The 9,115-nt window shown below is 34.2% G+C and overlaps 1 long non-coding RNA gene across 1 annotated transcript; it reads right to left on the bottom strand.

Moving 5' to 3' along the window:
• Positions 1-2,606: 2,606 nt before the first annotated feature.
• On the bottom strand, positions 2,607-8,219 carry LOC138338220 (uncharacterized). The gene is made up of 3 exons (XR_011211653.1): positions 8,065-8,219; positions 7,796-7,850; positions 2,607-2,864 (listed from the first exon to the last, which is right to left on the bottom strand). It is a non-coding gene; the product is annotated as an uncharacterized lncRNA (long non-coding RNA).
• Between the last annotated feature and the right edge of the window lie 896 nt (positions 8,220-9,115).

The raw sequence follows: 9,115 nt of genomic DNA, 5'->3' as shown, positions 1-9,115 counted from the left end.
ACGTCCCATACTTCATAATAAGAATAAAGAAATGCTTAGTGTATTACAATACTTTGAATGAAAACATAAGACATATATATGCACTCGAGTCAAGTGAGAACGCACTTCAAATTCTCTTGAACGATCTTTTAAGTTCAAGTCTTCACTTCTCAAAGGTCTTAACCTACCAAGAACTATATAGATAGATAAAAGCATGGAGTTATTACAACCACATGTACTAAGTATGACTATATGCATAAAAATCATGAAAACGGACTTTATTGGAAATATGCATCTTTTCACTTAAAAATTATATTATAATGATAATAATATCAAAAATCTATTTAGAAACACATAAGATACTTCTAGCATGTAATTTCCTCACATAAAGTCATCCTAAGATTCAGTTAAGTCACACAAAGAGAGACGGCCCATACACCCTCTCTAGATGTGCCTAAATGACCCTTAAGATTACCTATAATGATTCACATACATACTTAAAAAGCAATTATAAACATCAAGGTAACATTCTTGTACCGAAGGTTCTCTAAGTCTCACTTGAGTGAGTTGTGAAGCGATCGCCCATACGATCCCTTACATACACACTTAAGAGATCCTATAGACTCCCTAAGATAGAATCATTCTCACATAATACATCAGCACATAGGTGATATGAAATTCTCCTTCCAAAGGCTATCAAAAGACCTACTTAAGTAAATCAAGAAGACAACTTCCATAGTTACCTCTTCGAGATTACCTAAATAGTCCTTAAGACTACCTAAGGCTTAGATCATGTCCACAAAATCAATCAACTTCCCTAACTAGAGTCATCCTCAAGAATTTCAAATATAAGAAATGAAGAGATCATCCCTTATTCCCTCTTCACACTTTAGCAAGTAAAACACGTAACACCGCCACCATAAGTGGACCATACCAATCACAATAGAATCGGAGTATCTTTAATATCAAATTAAAGAAAATGGGCATCATGCACAAGCAACAAATTCAATAACTTCTATCCTATCTACAAACCATACTCCCTCACTTAGAAGGAATTAATATCTTAACAAAAGAAAGAGAACTTACCAACATCAGCATCACTGTCCTTCTCATCTGGCTTCTCCACCCTATAACGGAGTGCATAGAAAAACCTCTTTGTTGAAACATCATCCTTTGGAATACTATGATCAACTTGCTTACCCTCTCTACCTCTAGAATCAATCATAGGACAATCTATCACTTTGTGCCAATATTTACCACAACCAAAGCAACTTCCGTATCCAAGAGACACTCACTATAATGTTTCTTCCCACAATTTGCACAAGTAGGCTTGCCATCCTTGGAACCACCTCCTTTGTCAACCTTGAACTTAGCACTCCTAGATTCTCTTTTGATATTGAACCTTCTTCTTAAACCTAGTTTGCTCTTGATTACTAACACCACTCCTTTTCAAACTTCTAGCCATCCTCCTAAGTTAAGACTCTTCAATTGATTGTGCATACACCCTGAGTCTTGCTAGGATCATATCATCATGCAACATACCGGTACGACATTCTTCCATCACTAAGTCGGCTAACCCCATCACAAAACGATTCATTTAATCTCTTGGATTAGACACAAGAGAAGGGGCATACCTAGACAAAGTTGAGAATTTCAAAGAGTACTGCGCAACACTCATATTGACTTGTTTGAGATTGATAAACTTCTCCACCTTAATTTCTCTCCTCTCTCGGGGAAAGTATATACCAAGCAAAGATTCCTTAAATTCTTTCCATTCAATAGGACCCGATCCTTCCAGCCTATTATCATTCCATTGAGTGTACCAAATTTGAGTTACAACCCTCGATTGGTACGAAACCAACTACGCCTTCTCCCTAGATTTACCCCCAAAGCACTCAAAACTATGTACACTCCATCAAGAAACTCTTGGGGATCCTCATTTACCTTAGATCTAAAAAAGATAAGAGGATTCATCCTCACAAAATCTTTCAATCTAGATGTCATAGTGCTCTCCACAACCCTAGACCATATTCAAATTAGCTTACATAGTCACAACTCGGGCTATAGCAAACAAAGCCTCTCTAATATCCCTATTAGACATCTCCTGAACCTCAATACCTCCTTCCACATTAGGAATAGGGTCACCTTGGGGAGGAAATTGGTAATCTTAAGCACCTTGAAATCCTTGCTCACCTTGATGAGGAACCTCCTTATTCACCCTCTCTTCTTCCATCCTTCTTGCAGTCATCCTTCTAGTATTCATCTCCTAGAAAACACAAGAAAACTTATAAGAAGGATAATCATAACATTTACTGTACCGCACGACATAGAAGTAGAAAAGAAGGGAAAATTTATCGTCCTATAGCCTCTCACGTGACTCACACCGATGTTCAAGACTCTACTAGACGTGACTTGATGAGACTTTTTGATTCCTAATACTACTTTCACATCCTATGCTCTGATGCCAGGCTTGTCACAACCCAAAACCATACCCTAGAAACGTATTGGGTTTTAACCGGTGTCGTCGAACTCTCGGAGTTCTTAGTCAAGCCTCTTTCATATCATTTATTGCATATACATAGTGAAATCCAGTTGAGAATTAATAATTTTCACAAAAAATAATATACTCTTCAAAATCTCTTTCATATAAAAGTAATAGGAAATACTAAGTCTCAAAATCTCATCATCTTAAGACACAAGGATACTTGGGACACGACCCATACTTCAAAATAAGAATATAAAAATACTTAGTCTATTACAATACTTTGAATGAAAACATAAAAGACATATATATATGACCTCGAGTTAAGTGAGGACATACTTCAACTTCTCAACGATCTTTTAAGTCCAAGTCTCACTTCTCAAAGGTCCTCACCTATCAAGAACTATATAGATAGATAAAAGCATGGATTATTACAACCACATGTACTAAGTATGGCTATATGCATAAAAATCATGAAAACGGACTTTATTGGAAATATGCATCTTTTTACTTAAAAATTATATTATAATCATAACAACATCATAAATCTATTTAGAAACAAATAAGATACTTCTAACATGTAATTTCCTCACTTAAAGTCATCCTAAGATTCAGTTAAGTCACACAAAGAGAGACCGCCCATACACCCTCTCTAGATGTGCCTAAACGACCCTTAAGATTATCTATAATAATTCACATACATACTTACAAAGCAATTATAAACACCAAGGTAAGATTCTTCTATTGAAGGTGAACTCTAAGTTTCACTTGAGTAAGTTGTGAAGCGACCGCCCATACAATTCCTCACACACACACACTTAAGAGATCCTATAGACTCCCTAAGATAGAATCATTCTCACATTATACATCAACACATAGGGTGATATGACATTCTCCTTCCAAAGGCTATCAAAAGACCTAATTAAGTAAATCAAGAAGATAACGTCCATAGTGAACTCTTCGAGATTACCGAAATAGTCCTTAGGACTACCTTAGGCTTAGATCATGTCCATAAAATCAACCAATTTCCCTAACTAGAGTCATTCTCAAGACTTTCAAAGATAAGACATGTAGAGATCATCCTTTATTTCCTCTTCACACTTTAGATTAGTTACTCATTTATGTACATACTCATTAACATAAGTCATTAGTTCATTAAGACTCATACATCACATAAAAGACATTCAAATAATGGTCTTGAACACATCCTAGGAGCTCCACATAACACCTTCTGTCTACTGTGAAATGTCTAGGTAGCGTCCCATACCACCACCTAAACTCCATGAACTTCTCAAATGCTAATAGGTATTCCATATGATGAGAATAGTCAATAACCTACATAGACCATGATAGATAGACATGGAATCCAGAGTTCTATCCTACTTCGATGTGGTTGTTCTACTTGCCAATGGTAGAACTTAGATACATCCCATGTAGGCACATGGTTAAGGAATATGTATGGCATGCTTTATAATCTAGTTTCATACTTAACTAGAACTACTTTCCCTTACCATACTCACTCGATGCTAGCCTTTGTTCTCATAGATTAATTCATACATTAGGTTCACATAACAGGGTTACATAAAATGTTCATAACCCAATCACATTTACCCTACTAAGGAAAGTCCACTAGGGCTACCTCACAATGGCGACAAAAATCTCATGATGACTCTCCTAAGGATTAATATGATGCCGTTCCATCCAACTAACCTCAAGTCCATCATTCCTTTACTTTGAAGGATACCATTACGGCTTACGCTTCAACAATCTTAACCTTAACTTTAAGTCAAGGTTTGCACATAAGAGACTCTCATAACATCTTTTAAAGTCACATGTCATTCATACATTGAAGACTAAGAGTTCTAACACCCTAAATCAAGACATAAAATATTCATAATAATATATACATCAAGCAAGAGATACAAGTCACTCAAGACAAGACATCACTTACTTTACTTTTAAGTCATAATGCAAGTCATTCTAGAAATATCTCTAAAACAACCTAACATCTTCAAGTGTCTGGCCAAGCTTTCTTACCTTCCCATGGTTAAGTCCCCATCAATGACACCCTTTGATGGGGCCGTCAACTGCTCCATCATTTGGGTCTGCCTGGGACAGCCATGGCAACTGTTTTGGTTCCTTCATCAAGGACCATTAGGGATAATTTACCAAATGTTTCCAACCCAAATACGATCTTCTATAAGTTTAACACCTCTCACATGAGTTTCATCCAAAACGAACATGTAAAACTCCACGAAACTCGCCTAGTCGTTTGACCACCAAACTTCATGAAACTTTAACCATTGCTTATATATTCTATATGAACTCTATTAATAACCTTAAAAAACCATGAAACACACATAAATACATAGAACCATATTTTAGACATTTAGTTGACTTAGTTGTCGAACGTCTTGGTCGTCCCTTGACGTTTGACTCCCAACACCTCTTATACTTTAGCTACTTCATATATACTATATTTTAGACATAATTAGAACTTTAGAACATCAATACCAATATTTTAGGCTCTAGGTAACCTAAGTCATCTTCGGGGTCTTACAAGTGTTTATAGAAGGGTGGACCATTCTGGAAAATTTGAATATAGAAGCACTTCCCATCAACATTGATTCTTTCTAATAATTCAGATTAACACATAACAATTCAACCCTACTAATGGTTCTGGAAAATTAATCAAGGGCTTGCAAGACATCAACAAGAGTTCTCTCAAATGAAAAACTAAGAACCATAACAAGAGATGGCCCCTGCCTTACACCTAATTATCAAAGACCAACTGAAAAGCTACTCATCACTTCTTCAACAACACGATGTTATTATCCTTAGGCACAATTATTTAAATAGACTAAATCTGCTCGCTGTTGTTGTGACTTTGTCATTGTTATTTCGTAAGAAGTCACCTCTTTTTCATCAATAACACTACTACTTTTCTACTGTCCTAGTTGTGGAACTAGAACCCAAACTAAAATTAGTGTTATACAAGTGATGAGAATTTGAGGGATTCCACCTTTTTGGGTTAACTAACTCTATTCATCAATCATCAAGAAGTATTTACAAAACCATAACAAACCAAATCACAGTTGTTGCCAATCAATACAAAAACACAAAGACATTAACCTCTTCTATGGGAGGAGACTAAACAGAAAATGTTGAGTCTATCTTTTATGGCCATATGATCCCTCATATTACACATGATGCGATCAATTGCTTGAGAACTTTCGTGTATATTTAGAGACTCTCCGTGACAAAACCAAGTATCACATGAACAAAAAGCCCACATTATGTACAAGGACATGAGATTTTCTCTCCATCTTGTATTTAGAAAAGACATGATTTATAAAATCATTTACACCATACAAGTATTCTTTACTAACTCTATCACAATACATCGACTTTTTATTACTAGAACCATCATAAAGTTAAAGATATTCTTTTTTGAACAATTACTATTAGAACTAAAGATACGTTAGTAAAAAAATTGAAAATAATTAATTAGAATGTAGTTACATAACTTAAAGATTTCATTTCAATAATTCAAACTATCAAACAAAGATCTGATTCTAATGACATTCATATATTGAATTATCTCAAAATAGATGAAAAACTTATAATGATTTGTTGAAAATTCCCTTTCAAAAACACACTCAACTTCAAGATTGTAGAAGTAAAAGAAGCTTAATTTAAACAAAGAACAATATTTATAAAATTAACTAAGAGTTCCTCGAGAAGTAGTATATATTATATCATAAGAAAAAAAATGCGCATGACAAAACAAATGTTCTATTGTAATCATGTTATGATAATGTTAGAAAAAAAGCTTCATGAACTGCTAAGAAGATTTTAGAGGCCTCAGACTACTCTAGTGCTACTAGACTAACTTATAAGGAAGTGATTCATATTGAGAACTTTTCTATCTAGAGAGGGGGTGGAAAACAATAGCTTTATTGCCTATCTGGGGGCAATTTTATCGAGCTGAAAATCTAAAGAAGCCAAGTATCTGTCTCATTTGCATTAATCTTGAAAGATCGTGTACTTCTTTCTAGATCCCAATGCCAATTTTTATGGCTTTACTTTGAAAGATATTGTTGTAAACAAACAATAGGAGGCAGTTTCCTAAACATGTCTTTGTACAGAAAATTTGTGTACATTCAAAATTTTACAGTAAGTTTCCATGACCTGTGGGATGACTTCATATGGGCAGGTAACCTAATAACTTTCCATTCATTTGGACTATATCAAATATAAACTAGTGAAAGAAAGTAAAAATGGGAGGACAAACATTCCATATCCAGACTTCCCTAGTCTTATTTGGTATGTCTAACAATTGAGAGTTTGTCTTCATAGTAGTCTGTTAAAGAATAATAAATTCTAATGGTCCATGGGTGTCGATTTACATGAGAATGAGAGTAATCCATCTAAAGGTTACATGGTGGTAACTTGTTTGTACCAATCTTGAATTACTATCAGAACTATCCAAACACTTAAAAATCTTTAAAGAAGTTCGCACAAGATAGTCTTTATAATAGGTGATCATGTTATGCATGAGGCTGGGACAGAATCTGTTGACCCGCTATTTATTAACTACCGATGGATTCACAACTGCTGCAATTCTTCCTTACGTTTGTTGTTGTGTCATATATTCCTAGAACAATATAGGTTTTAACGCTGTGCTGGTATAATAAAAAATTTGGCAATGAGAGAAACAATATTGGGACATAATCGGCATCTGCTACATGCTGATGAAGAAGTGAATCAGTGGGGTTTTCAAAGCTACGCTGAAAATATTTCTCAGTCAATCACCTGGTATAGGAAAATGGGGGTTCAACTGGAGATTCAAATCTCCGGAAAGTAACACAAAAAATATGGCGCCTATAAATTATGATATCATTAGAGATTCAATTCTCTAAAAAATCATATATTACAGAGAAAAATAGAGAGATTTTGAATATATGAAAACAAAAAGAAATTTCAGAATATGGAAAAAAAAGAGCATAATAGATAAGTTAGTTCTAACGGTTAGCTAAGTTTCTTGCTTTAAGTCACAAACACTCGCTTTTACGAAAACTGCTCACGAGTTGGCCAAAACTTATTAAAGCTTATCTTACGGAAATAACAGAGCCTAAAAGAGAAATTAGTGCTACAGGTTAGCTTAGCTTCTCACTTTATGAGACAAAACACTCGATTAAGAACACTGCTGAAGAGTTAGTTAAAAAAGTAACTATCACAAATATCGATCAACGCAAGTAAAAATATATATATTAATCCAATACAATCAAAAACATTAACAATCACGAATAGTTAAATATAAAAACATCAAACCTTGATGCACAATTTTGTCCAAAGAAATTGACGGGCAAGATGAATCTTGTAAGACCTTCAAGAAAACGTAAAATAAGAAAGAAAAAATAGGAAATCTTCGAAAATCAAACGGTATGAAGAATAAATTCTTGTTCAATATGCCAACAGACTTGATCAAAAAATATAACCTACTAGAACAAAATCACAGCGGTTTCTATGTGATGAAGGTCGTTCGAGTAAGACCGTGAATCTGAAATTGAATTGTTAAGATGGATAATTCGAAGGCTTACCTCAATCGTGTTTTTTGGAGCAGAGGCGCACAACAGAGGCATTCAGCAGAGGGAATAGTCCTCTTATTAATTGATCTTATTAGGAATGGGAGGGAGGAAAGGATCAAAATAGTCCTCTTTGATCTAAGAGTCAAAGTGATCTTCAATTTTCATATAGAGCATTAATAGTGTTTCTTGTTTGAAATATTGATACACTTTTGGTCCTTTTCCAAAATTTTACCTATTTTTTGCATTGATTTTATCCATATCCTATATATGGGATGTTCAATCGTCTTTTTAAACATTTAGTAATTGGTAGTAATAACAACTCCATATCAAAATATGTGAGAAGAAAAACACTTTGTTTTGTTTCGTAGAAATTCTATTGCAGAATAAGTCGAGAAGTTCTGTATGTGATGTACAATTTTTTCGTTTCCTCCAAAGTCATACGTTAAAATATTCTTAAGTTTGTTGCGGTAATATTTCTAGTGAACAAATCTTATCATTTCTTTCAGATAAAGTTATTATTTCTATTAAATATATTAAAACATGATTGGACATTCCTTATATAAAATTTTTGGCAAAATTAATATTAAAAAATAGGCAAAATTGTAGGAGAGGACCAAAAGTGCATCAATATTGCAAACATGAGGAACTAGTAGTGTTCCGTGTGAAAATTCAAGGATCACTTTGAGTCTTAACCCAAAAATGAGGGACTATGTTGAGCCTTTCCTCGAATTGGAGGGAATAAAATTGGAGGGAACACTAAAAATAAAAAAATTTGTGTTTATTAGTACCTTTTATTGGCTAATTATTTTAATAGTCACTAAAGAAGTATCTTTTAGTGGCTAATTATTTTAATATTCATTAAAAATATACTTTTTACAGGCTATTGTGCATATGCCACTAATTTTTCAGCTTAAAGAATCAATAATGACGATTTATTGATTCTCTAAACAATTGCCACTAAATCCCGCTTTTGTTGTAGTGCTCTAATGAGTTGCACTTTCTCCATAGCATAAATGACTGAATATGGCTCTATCAAAGCTGCTTCACCTACTTCAAACCAACC

This window comes from Solanum lycopersicum, chromosome 9, assembly GCF_036512215.1.
Source record: "Solanum lycopersicum chromosome 9, SLM_r2.1".
Classification (NCBI taxonomy): Eukaryota; Viridiplantae; Streptophyta; class Magnoliopsida; order Solanales; family Solanaceae; genus Solanum; species Solanum lycopersicum.
Note: the sequence above shows the minus strand (reverse complement) of the source record. Positions and strands in the feature narration are given on the sequence as shown.